Raw genomic sequence first — 13471 nt, forward strand, 5'->3', positions numbered from 1 at the left:
TTACTTTTTGTTTTGTAAATGGAACTGCTCTGGCATAAGTAATGGATGTGCTGAAAAATGTTACCGTCTTGTGTAATCTCCTTGAAATTATTATTTTTTTTTGTTCATCTGGTTTGTTATTTAGTCGTTTATTTTTTTGTTTGTTTCTTAATTATTAAATTTTACTAGTTTTTCATTTATCCGATCATTTTTCTTTTGTGTAAATTCTTTGTAATTTTCCTTTAATTTCTATCATCTATAGATTTCTAACTGATAATTTGTATATTTTGTTTTTATAAGTATGATAATAAATTTTATGTTAACTATAGGTGGAGACACCTGATAAGCTCTTTGAGTTTTCGCCTCTTCCTGCACTTTACATTTTTAAAGTTGGTACTTTTATTTGTGTAATGTTTAACTGTGCAAATAAATAAATCTAAATCTAAAAATCTAAGAAGAAGAGATGGTCGGACTGATGAATAGTTTAGATTCAAAAGTATAGTTAGGCTACTCAATGTGATATGCCAGATGTGGTTTAACACATTCAAAATCTAAAGTCTAGATAAATTATATACTGTTTCTACAGTAATTGCAATCATCCATGGAAAATTAATCGGACCGTGTTTTTGGGTAAGTGGCTAAAAAAACTCAATATTAGTGGTTGCCAGGTTTGCTATTGTCAGCGTTTTTCACGCATTACTTGACAACTCCGCCTCTACTAAGTCAACGACGCACTGCTATATGCGTGAAAAACGGCACACGGGAAACCAATCTGGCAACCTGGTTTCCTAACTCCCCTCAGCTTTTAAAGCGCTGGACAAAAAGCCGAACCTACGGAGCCCCCGAGTGGCCACTGGAGGAAAAAAAAAATAAAGAACGCTAACTCGTGCCCTCGATATCCTAACTCGTGCCCTCGATATCCTAACTCGTGCCCTCGATATCCTAACTCGTTCCCTCGATATCCTAAATCGAGGGAACGAAATAATTATTTCGAGGGAACGAATTAAGTATTTCGTTCCCTCGAAATAATTATTTTGTTCCCTCGATTTAGGATATCGAGCGAACGAATTAAGTATTTCGTTCCCTCGAAATAATCATATTAGAAATCGAAATACAATTTCGTGATTAAAGTCTAAATCTCTGGCCCATCAAAGCCAGTGAGGAGAGACGGACATGCAGCTGTTTTATAATAGATCCATGCAGCAGCAGCAGCAGCAGCAGCAGCAGCACCGGGACCAGCTACAACATCTTGGAGTGGAAGGTACGTTTCTGAAGTTATGCAACTATATTCCTATGTGTGATAAGTGTTTTAAATAAATATCTTAAAGCCCATTCTTGTATTCTGAACCTTGTTACCAACCTAACATAAAGCATATGAGGCTAACGTTGGCTAAAACGGTGAAATGCTATTTTTAATGTTACTGTTTACAACTATTTCCAGGGTTAGTGGGGATGTAAAGCCTCTCAAAACCAACATGAAATAACGTGCAAATCTTCCCTCAGAGCAGTGTTGTTTTGTTGTAACAATTTTGTTGCTAAATGATCAAAACGAGACATAAAGCACCCGTTTCATTCATTTAGGGGCCGTCTATGTGCTGGAGTTAACAGTGGCTGCAACGCTCTGACATCCACGTTGACATTATACAGCAATCTTACAGTAAGTATCAAGAAGTTCTTGTATTTCAGGCTTGTGAAGCTAAAGTTAATATTATTTACTTTATTAAGTCTTATTCTAGCCTACGTTTGACAAGAAACACGTTCTTATATCACATCACTAGCTTTTACTGTTTGCAGTCAGAGTTTAATACTGTGCTTAATGTGTTTACAATATGTAAATGTGATGCTTTTGAGGAACTATTTTAAATAAGGCATACTGTTGCTGAAAAGGAATGACACTTAAAACTGTTTACAACTTCTCCCAGCTCTCTTCTAACATAATCTGTTTATCAATACAAACTACTCAATTTTTTCATTATACTATACTATACTGATGATTATCAATTTAAAAACTAATTTTGATAATCATTTTATGAAAGCACCAATTATCATCCCGACAATATTGTTAAAATAAAGGTGTTTGGTCAAGAGGTATTTTGCTCATATACTGTATAATTGACTAAATCAATTATGTAACCTCATGTGACTCTTTTAAAGGACTATAATCCACCAGAACATCGTTCCTTGGACTGGGCAAAAATGTCAATCACCGTGATAAATTTCCTACGAGATCGCGGGGTCCCAGAGGAAGCTCTCACACTAATGGAAGAGCAAAAGGTATGTTGTGGCAACTGAGATGCAGAAGTCTCTGTTGAACCTGATGACCTTTTGGAGGTCCTCAACAACTACGAATGCAGAAGAAGAGCCTCAGCAGACGCCCTTCCAGGAATTCTGGAAGAGATTTCCCACAAAGAACTTGTGCAAAAGCCAAAGTTTGTAATTGATTGTTGGAGGGACATCACAAAATCACAGATGAGTCTGAATTATGAAAAGCTGACCAAGATGTACACCGACCTCAAACCAACAACTAAGAAGGTGTCAAGGCTGTTGAAGTTCCCAGCAGATATGACGGCAAAGCAAAATGAGGTCGAACATCATCTCAGACGGTATATTAGGGAACTGGATGAAGCAAAACTTGGTAAATTTCTAAGATTCTGCACAGGATCCGATTTGATTCTGTCACAGTATAACTGTTGAGTTCACAGTGATGTCTGATTTCACAAGACGTCCAATTGGACGAACATGTGGAATGTTCCTAGAGCTACCTGACTGCTACTAAAATATCCCAGACTTTCGTGCTGAATTCGATGAAATTCTTGACAGCAACGTCTGGGTGATGGACATTGTGTAACAAAATATGCAGCCCCTCAACCGTGATTGTGGCCATACTGCTTCCAAGCCATCATTTCTAAAATGATGCAAAAGGCTTGCTTGATGCACAAAAAACTTCAGAAATATACAGGACTGTCTCAGAAAATTAGAATATTGTGATAAAGTTCTTTATTTTCTGTAATGCAATTTAAAAAAAAAAAAAAAAAATGTCATACATTCTGGATTCATTACAAATCAACTGAAATATTGCAAGCCTTTTATTATTTTAATATTGCTTATTATGGTTTACAGTTTAAGATTCCCAGAATATTCTAATTTTTTGAGATAGGATATTTTAGTTTTCTTAAGCTGTAAACCTGATCAGCAATATTAAAATAATAAAAGGCTTACAATATTTCAGTTGATTTGTAATGAATCCAGAATGTATGACATTTTTGCTTTTGTAATTGCATTACAGAAAATCACAATATTCTAATTTTCTGAGACCGTCCTGTATCATTGATATAACAGCATGTTTAGTCGTGTTGTAACAGACACTCATTTCGTTCGTTTGGTCCAAAGTCTTACTTATTTGACAAAAAAAACTACTTACTACTGTTTACAACTTACTTATTTTGAAAGTTTTGATAGGTGCAGTTTATCTTCAGGTCTCCTGTATTTGTACAGTAACCAAGAGCCCTATAAATGTATTCCCATGGAAATACATGTTCCACATTATATGTTTCTTCATATGTTCACAGTTGTGCAATTTGCAATTACTACAAAAATGCTAGTTTTGTACCTTAAAAATGCCTTTTGTAGTTGCAGTTCTCAAGTGCAGTCATGCCATACTTTTTTTTTTAACTACAGAAGGGATCTGCAAGTGGTTTTAAATGCTTTAATTTTTCAATTTGAAAATGTTCTTTTTTGTGATTTTACACAAATGTCTCTTTTTAATGTATCAAACCACCGCAGTCATGTGTTGCAGGTCAACTATGTTTGTTTGAGCCAAATGAGGCACAAAAGGTGGTGGGAAGTTTACTACAAGTTTACTAATGTAGCCAAAAAAATATTTAATTGTTATGTGAGGGCTATATGGGTTCCGTTTTTCATGATTTGTTAATAAAAGACAAGTTACACTAATATCTTGTATGGTCTTTCTGAACTATTCATTAAGTCAAAGGGGGGTACTGAGGATGTAGTGTGGGGAGTGGAGTTCACAGCTGTTCATTTTTTGAGTTTTAAATTAAGTTTGGTGATGGCGTGAGTTATAAAATAATTTTTCAGTCTGTTAGATCTGGTACTGGGCAATCTGAATCTCCTGCCAGAGGGTAAGAGTTCAAACTGGGCATGGAGAGGATGGTCAGGACACTGTAGGATGTCCTGAGCCTTGGATGTTACCCTCCTGCCAAAGACAGTGGTCAAGTCAGGGAGGGCAACACCAATAATTTTGCTGGCAACTTTAACAATATGTTCCAGCCTCTTTTTCTCCTAGTGAGAGGCTACCAAACCAGGAGATAATGTTACCAAACCAGGAGATAATGTTACCAAACCAGGAGATAATGGCGAACGTCAGGACAACTTCAATCAAAGAGTGGTAGAACATGATCATTAATTTCTTACACTCCGAACCGGTTAAGCATCCGGAGAAAGTGCAAGCGCTGTTGTGATTTTTTTATACAGCATGTTTATTCAATTGTTATCAGTTATCAGATTGATACTATTACATAACATTTGTCACTGCAACAAAGGTAATTCCGGGACACCTTACACAAATTCAGGTTGGTAATAAGTCGGACTTTGTCTCAACCAAGGATTTAATGCGGTCAGAAATGTTCAAAGAGGGCAATACAGAGTCAGATTGAGGGTACTGTGGTATAGGAATAAGATCTCAGAAGTGAAATCCTATAAACATCAACTATTCTTATTTACAGCTGTTGTATTCACTGCTCTCCTCCAGCACAAAAACTGGTTACTGGTACACACGACATGCCATTCAAACCAAATGCATGGGTCCATCTCACATGCCGCAAGGAGGCTAATAGGAGTGTCTCAGAAAATTAGAATATTGTGATAAAGTTCTTTATTTTCTGTAATGCAATTTAAAAAAAAAAAAAAAAAAAAAAAAAAAAAAAAAAAAATGCCATACATTCTGGATTCATTACAAATCAACTGAAAAATTGCAAGCCTTTTATTATTTTAATATTGCTGATTATGGTTTACGGTTTGATTAAGATTCCCAGAATATTCACATTTTTTGAGATGGGATATTTGAGTTTTCTTAAGCTGTAAGCCATGATCAGCAATATTAAAATAATAAATGGCTTGCAATATTTCCGTTGATTTGTAATGAATCCAGAATGTATGACATTTTTGCATTACAGAAAATAAAAGGACTTTATCACAATATTCTAATTTTCTGAGACAGTCCTGTATTGTACAGTACAAATGATTCTTCTTTGTGCAGAGAGAATTGTCCACCCTCAGACACTTTGCAGTATTTCAGTTCTTAATAAGGTGTACAGTTCAGCAGCGGAAAATGCATCTGTAGGAGGATCCCATCCCCTTTCCTGCATCAGAAGACAGCAGAGATCAAATACAGTTTCATCACATGTATATTGGCTTTTGGGGGTGCACTCCTCCCTACAAAGGGCCAATTCATTCATGTGTATGGGCTTGAGATTGTCCTCTGCGCCGAACATGCCTGGAAGTGTGTACATCAAAATCACACCATCAGCTGCCTTTGCTCTTATCTTGTGTGAATTCCAGGTTCTCACGACTTCGTCAAGTTCATCCTGCATAAAAACAAAATATTAGACACAAGCTGAAGTTTAATTCATCATACATACAATAGGCTACTGTACATAGAAATAGGCTATACATACAAGTATAAATGAAATACATGTTTTTGTTGTTGTAGGAATGCCAATATGTCAGTTCATTTATAGGCTATTTAGTTTGCTAATTGTTGGATAGTCTTAACAACCCTCACCGTGAGCAGTAGCCTACACCAGTGCACTTAAAACACTGTGTGTGTGTGTGTGTGTGTGTGTGTGTGTGTGTGTGTGTGTGTGTGTGTGTGTGTGTGTGTGTGTGTGTGTGTGTGTGTGTTGTTCTTACACCACACTGCGAAAATCAAACTCTACAAGTAAAGTAAAGCAAAGAGAAAAATCATGTTATCCCATTTTTTCCTATTAAACTTTCTCTAAATCGGTACAGGTGAATGAAGGAGAGAATGACAGGGGTACCGACATAATGATTTTGCAGGCCTACCTGAACAAGGTTTAGGAAGCAGAATCGGATCAGGCTCCTATCCAAGAAATCACCAGAGAAGTAGCCGTCATCTTGGAGGGTTTGGAAAACGTTGATCCAAAACTGTGCACTTTGTTTCCTCAGGATCCCCCACCACGATTCAATCCGCTGGTTTGTGGTGCTGCGTCCATAGATGAAACTTCGGACTCCGGCAAAAGAATCTGTGTGGTTGCTGCGCAAAAACACAAGCATTGAAATTTATCACGGTGATTGACATTTTTGCCCAGTCCAAAGAACCGATGTTCTGGTGGATTATAGTCCTTTAAAAGAGTCACATGAGGTTACATAATTGATTTAGTCAATTATACAGTATATGAGCAAAATACCTCTTGACCAAACACCTTTATTTTAACAATATTGTCGGGATGATAATTGGTGCTTTCATAAAATGATTATCAAAATTAGTTTTTAAATTGATAATCATCAGTATAGTATAGTATAATGAAAAAATTGAGTAGTTTGTATTGATAAACAGATTATGTTAGAAGAGAGCTGGGAGAAGTTGTAAACAGTTTTAAGTGTCATTCCTTTTCAGCAACAGTATGCCTTATTTAAAATAGTTCCTCAAAAGCATCACATTTACATATTGTAAACACATTAAGCACAGTATTAAACTCTGACTGCAAACAGTAAAAGCTAGTGATGTGATATAAGAACGTGTTTCTTGTCAAACGTAGGCTAGAATAAGACTTAATAAAGTAAATAATATTAACTTTAGCTTCACAAGCCTGAAATACAAGAACTTCTTGATACTTACTGTAAGATTGCTGTATAATGTCAACGTGGATGTCAGAGCGTTGCAGCCACTGTTAACTCCAGCACATAGACGGCCCCTAAATGAATGAAACGGGTGCTTTATGTCTCGTTTTGATCATTTAGCAACAAAATTGTTACAACAAAACAACACTGCTCTGAGGGAAGATTTGCACGTTATTTCATGTTGGTTTTGAGAGGCTTTACATCCCCACTAACCCTGGAAATAGTTGTAAACAGTAACATTAAAAATAGCATTTCACCGTTTTAGCCAACGTTAGCCTCATATGCTTTATGTTAGGTTGGTAACAAGGTTCAGAATACAAGAATGGGCTTTAAGATATTTATTTAAAACACTTATCACACATAGGAATATAGTTGCATAACTTCAGAAACGTACCTTCCACTCCAAGATGTTGTAGCTGGTCCCGGTGCTGCTGCTGCTGCTGCATGGATCTATTATAAAACAGCTGCATGTCCGTCTCTCCTCACTGGCTTTGATGGGCCAGAGATTTAGACTTTAATCACGAAATTGTATTTCGATTTCTAATATGATTATTTCGAGGGAACGAAATACTTAATTCATTCGCTCGATATCCTAAATCGAGGGAACGAAATAATTATTTCGAGGGAACGAAATACTTAATTCGTTCCCTCGAAATAATTATTTCGTTCCCTCGATTTAGGATATCGAGGGAACGAGTTAGGATATCGAGGGCACGAGTTAGGATATCGAGGGCACGAGTTAGGATATCGAGGGCACGAGTTAGGATATCGAGGGCACGAGTTAGCGTTCTTTATTTTTTTTTTCCTCCAGTGGCCACTCGGGGGCTCCGTACGAACCAGTATTGTAGAAAAATACAACTTTTTGAGCTTGTGATTTTTTTTGTTTTGTTTATGCCAAAATTTGTTTACTTTATACTGCACGGTTTAGACACCAGAACAGTGGAGTGCCATCCCTATTAGTTAATTTCTGGAGGTTAAGTCTGATATATAATTAATAATTAATTCAAATTATTTATAATTATTTATTATTATTATAACAGCATCCCTGCTTAGTTTAGTTACTCTAAACTTAACTATCTTAAATATTAACCGGCACACGATCGGGGGCATAGGTCACGTGTCCAGGATCCCCCTCGTCACTATGACGTATAGGGGGATCCCAGAGGGATTATTTTCATTTTTTCATTCATTTGTCCGGCTGTATCTTTTATTTTGGCGGGCCGGAAGTCAGACTTTCGGAATGCAAGAAAATCCGGTTGGTTTTAAAAATAAAACTGCTTTCTGTGGGCTGACTGCATGGATGTATTAGGCTGACTGGCTCCGCTATCAAAATCTGGTTTGGGGGGGGGAATCCCCGCCGGCATACTGTACGTGGCCGTGTATATATCACGGACACGTATCCCAGCACCAAAATGTTGCAATTTCAAATTATTATTCTGGCGAGATCTGAAAATAATTCCCAACAACGAGGAAGCATCAAAATATTGATTTTTTTCACAGCACCGGTCAACAACCAAAATGTTACTTTTTCACGTTTTTAAAACGTTACCGTTTTACATTATTCTGACGAGATCTGAAAAAAACGTTGCAACCACGAGCAAGCAAGTGATTATGTAAATTCACTGAGTGAATATTATGAAAGTAAAATATATATATTTCTATGCAGAAACTAACTCAAAATATTGATTTCTTTCACTCAAAAATGAAAAATGTCCACCATGTTTGTTGCTGTCACGGCCAGAATCTTAAAAGTCACGTGACTTGGACGCAAAATGAATAGGCAGAAAAATGTAACAGTTATACATTTCAAAATGTAACAGTTATACATTTCAAGGGATAATATTGTAACCCCTCTACGTTTTTGCACTTTGGACCAACGTAGGCAGGGTACGTTTTTATGTGAGACTGGGTTGCATTTCTAATATACCGCAAAAAGACAACTGATTGTCACCAATCAGGAGCAATTTTCCTTATGACTGAGGTGAAAAAATATTGACTTTGTGAGAGAAGTTGATGCTTATGAGAGTGTAGTAGATTCAGAAATGTTTTGGAGCTTGATGGCTTTCGGCCAATAGTGGTACTGCCTCCACACTTGTTCCATTTTTGAAATCAGGTGACACGATCCATCTGTTAAACACAGATAGGAGTCAGCCAAAGAATGAGAGACATAGTAGCCAAATGCAATAAATAGGACAGTGTTTTAGTTCTCAAACATAAGGCAAAAGGACTGTGGTGTAGCTCTTGAAACCCAGTGCCCCACCTAGTCCCACAAATGATTCGTTTCTGTCCTTAATTTTAGTTTTTATATTAAATAAATTAAAAAAGTTACGTGTATCTTTGGCATGTCTGAAGTGGGAGGCTGTGTAGTTAGAAAAAGTGAGGTGAAATGAGGATTGTTGCAGGAAGGTGGAAGCAGACTCTCAGCAGCTTTGACAGGCGCTTTCAAACCTGCCAAAAACAGCTTGCGCAATCGCTCATCCCACTCCCTCCCTCAAAAGACTTCTCCCAGTGTATTCAGCCTCAGCAGCAGAGAAACTTCCATATTTAGAACTTCAGGAGCTATCAGTGTTAGTCCGCATCAAGTCAACATGCAGCAGCTACATTAGTCAGTAGGTAAAAAATTAAATATTAATGCAGAGTTTTCCCAAATGCCTATTACCCATGTGCAGCTATGATTTTAGTTCATCATCATGGAGTTAACAAGCCCTTCTTGTCCAAAAGAATAACACCCCTGTCTGCATAGCAGCTATACCTGCTCATTATTTCTCAGCCACATTAAAGAGAGAGCCTGGTGTCAGAGTGCGGAGGCTGCATGGCACTGATTACGTCATTTCTTATAAATACACTTTATTGTAAAGGTTTGGTTGGGCACCATTTTAGTCTGTACATATAGACACTTCAATTCGTTTATATCCTTGGATTCATCTTTGTATATAAATATTGTATATGAAAATGGAAAAACTGATGGTGCTTGTGAGTCAAAAGTACAAACATACACTTCCCAAACTCTTAACTGGCAAAGTGGAGGCAAAAACAAAAAAAGCCTTTTTACAGCTTCATTTTCTCAGTGGTGCAATCATAAGTCATTGGGCTATAAAGAGATGCAGCACAGTGATTTTTAAAGCCGCGGCTGTTAAAAGAATATTTTGCAAGCTGGGGATCTCTCTTTAGGGGAGCCAAGAGCAGATCTGAAAATACCACCTCTCAGACTTCTGCACCACATGAACACGGGAAACGCATTAGCTCGAGGCACTGCTGTGTGGAGTGATGTTTTCAGCTGGCACGCAACCAGTCCATAACCACGATGTGCTGTCCACAGCCCAAACCTTTGGGATGCGTTTAAAACCAATTCCACCGGGCGGAATAAGAAAGAGATCAGGTCATCATATGTGGATTTAGAAAGACAAAAAGAGGAGGAGAAAATACAGTTTTTCAAATGTTTCTTTGCAGCAGTTAGAAGTGGGACATGTGGGAGAGAGAACATATAGTTTAATAATTTAAAGTAAAAAACAAAGATACTTATGGTATAAAGGTTGATTTTCAGCTTAGTCCACACCTACAGTATTTCATATGACAATGCTCATTGGTTGTTGCAATCACTTTTGACATGTTTCCGCATCAACCCGGCATGCCTGTATAAGTCATTAACACCTACCATAGCAGGTATACCTGGCTTGTTTTTTTTTTATTTTTATTTATGTATTTATTTGATGTGTGTGTGTGTCTTTGCCCCCAAACAGTGGCGGCAGATGGCTTCCCTCCCAGAGTCTGGTTCTACTGGAGCTTTTATTTTTTGTTAAGTGAATTTAGGAGTAAATTGGATTATAACAAGCTGGAATCAGTGACATTATATTTTGATTGAATTGGACACTATTGAAAATGACACATTGAACCTTGTTCAGTAAATCATCGTTTACAGCTGGGATGGGTTCCAGAACCCCCACCTCCACACGTCCACCCCCATGTCCCTAAATGGCACTGAAGGTCCTCAGAAAAATGACTGAATGACTGCATTGTGGTTCACAGATTGGCACAGTTTCACTGCAGACTAATGTTACTCATTGTGATATGCATAAAGTTATATATTTTTAATCAAAGACTACAGACAACCGATAATAAAGTCATGGATTTATTGATGTACAAATAAAGCTATTATTTCTGCAAGTTAAAGGAGCTGTCTGTAAAAAATGGCCAAAACTGGTACTGCAGTCACTTTCAAAATATTGTTGAGCGGCGTGTACCCTCCCCCTCCTCCCCCCGACCAGAGGTTGCCAGGTTGGCAGCAGAATGCAGCAGGAACGTAGGCTGCCATGGCTGCGATAATTAGAGCCGAGCTGGCAACCCGGATGCCGAAACAATACTGACTTGGTGATTGGGAGATAGGTGGAGGGTGGAGCTTCAGGCCAAAACAAAAAATGACAACATAAACATCAGTTGAGGGCTGCAACTCCTCTTTTAAAACTGGAATATCCTGGCTTGAGTGCTGTTGTCAGTGACATAAGTATTTGAAATGAACATGATTTTTAAAGGTCTGTTGACATATCGGGGTCATTTTATGATTTGTTTTATTATTGCTCTTACATACAGCTCCTTTAACAATAATATGATGAATGTCCAACCTTTCATAACCAAAGAGTGCATACAAAGAACTGGACAACATCATCCCTGACATCAGATGTTTCTGAAGAGACTTCCTGAAACCGAAATCCCATTTTTCTGAACTCTGGTGACAGCTGGACTGGCAGGACCCGTGAATCAAGTGTGGTAGTTGGTTACAACACAAACCACTTTTCCTCAATAAACACAGTTTTAACTTGGCTAATCTATAAGGTCACAACTGTTATTTACTCTGACTGAACCATCCTTATTTGCTTATTTGTTGTTCATTATAATTTCAACTGATCAAGTACATATAAATTCACCTTCCCCTGAGGTCAGCAGGTGGTGATCGTTTCTTGGCAGCAACAGTATGTAGGTTGCCTCTGTCGACTCTCTGCCTCAGCTCTTTTTTTTAAATAGGCTTTTAGTTGACAAATTGTTTTTTTTTGGCTAACCGTTTGTTTTTAACCTGTGCTGGTTATGTACTCTTGCATTGTTTGCATATGTCTTATGAAGCACTTTGTCACTTGTGTTTGTGAAAGGCGCCGCATAAATAAAACTACTTATTTCATTACCTGTAGGATATTTTATGCCGTGGTATTCTGTGAGGGTTTTTGTAGTTATAACATGATTTATAATCTTTAACCCGGGCGCTTGTCCTCCAACCAACCCAGAACTTCTTTAGCTCCAGTTTTATTGGTTTCTGGCACAACCACAGTACCATACTCATCTGCATTCAACACAAGCGTTGGACAAATCAGTGTCCCATCAAGAAACTTTAAAAGATGTTGTCACAAAAGAGGAAGGGAAATTCCTGTCCATCTGCACAAATAAAATGCTGCCTATTCTGTGTTTTACGATGAGTCCGGGAAAGATTTGTATTCATATGTTGGCAACAGCTGTCTTTTGTCTGTGGCCATGGCTCTAAAGGGAGAGCGTGCTCCTGTTTTAATGGAGGCGCACAAACACAACCAGGCGACCCAGATCACCCAGATATCCATGAAAACACAGCGACCTGTCACAATCACAACCAAGGAAGTGGAGAAGGTTGGTGCTTCCAGTGGTTCTGATGAAAGGATTGTAAACAGATCAACATGCCTGTTCTGGAAAATTGCAGCTTTATTAAGATATTGTAGGTATTTCACACATGTCCATCTACTTGCAGCACCGTGCCACCCATCCTTCTTTAGTGTGTAACGTCTCCAAGACATGCCATGGTTGCCACATCACAGGAGTCCATTTGTGTGCCTGATGATTCTGGCTTCATTAGAGCAAGAGAAAATCCCTTGTCAATGGGTTTATATAGTTTATTTCTCCAATTAGTTATTGATTCATATTATTAAATGTTAATTTTGAAGAACTGCCTTAATTAACAACTCTGTTGGAAGCACCAGCTCCTTCTGTAACAATAAAAATGCAAGAAATTACTGGGTTCCCACTCGTTTTCGGTTTCATTCTTGTTCTCTGTCTGACAGTGAGCTGACATGTGTGCTTATGTTTTGCTTTTCTTTAATTTAATTTCATGCCAATTTATCCTAATGATAAAGAGATTGAGCAAAAAAGAAAAAAAATATGGAGCAACTGACAAAGACAATCTGTCCTCCAGCAGTGAGAGCTAATAAACAGCAAGAAATACATGCTTTGTTCCCTGAAATGCTCAATCCAAGTTTGAATGTATTGTTGCCACAACAGTGTATGCTGGTAAAATCAGTATAATGAAGAAGAATTTCTAAAATGTTTGTCAGTACTAAAGTTTTATTACACCTGTGTTTCTTGCCACATGATGGAGCAGATGCTTTTGAAGCGTTGCATTATTTATTTATATTTGCACACATGCAGCATATGTAAACTTTTAGCAGTCCTTTTGCCAAAATCAGAAGAAGAATACATATGAAGTATGCAGCACCTGCATCTACATTCAGCAGGCTTCCAGGGCCTGGGCTAAAGCCTAAATCTTAAGGAATTGTGCTTTGGCCCAGACTTCAGCACTGCCGACTTGGACTTGTGCATTAAC

General features: G+C 37.8%; 2 long non-coding RNA genes across 2 annotated transcripts; one reads left to right on the top strand and one right to left on the bottom strand.

Moving 5' to 3' along the window:
* Positions 1 to 1027: 1027 nt before the first annotated feature.
* On the top strand, positions 1028 to 2547 carry LOC133454585 (uncharacterized). Its single transcript, XR_009783391.1, has 3 exons — positions 1028 to 1240; positions 1561 to 1636; positions 2134 to 2547. It is a non-coding gene; the product is annotated as an uncharacterized LOC133454585 (long non-coding RNA).
* Positions 2548 to 6135: 3588 nt separating this feature from the next.
* On the bottom strand, positions 6136 to 7303 carry LOC133454586 (uncharacterized). The gene is made up of 3 exons (XR_009783392.1): positions 7253 to 7303; positions 6857 to 6932; positions 6136 to 6271 (listed from the first exon to the last, which is right to left on the bottom strand). It is a non-coding gene; the product is annotated as an uncharacterized LOC133454586 (long non-coding RNA).
* Between the last annotated feature and the right edge of the window lie 6168 nt (positions 7304 to 13471).

The sequence above is a fragment of the Cololabis saira genome, chromosome 11 (assembly GCF_033807715.1).
Source record: "Cololabis saira isolate AMF1-May2022 chromosome 11, fColSai1.1, whole genome shotgun sequence".
NCBI classification, from domain to species: Eukaryota; Metazoa; Chordata; class Actinopteri; order Beloniformes; family Belonidae; genus Cololabis; species Cololabis saira.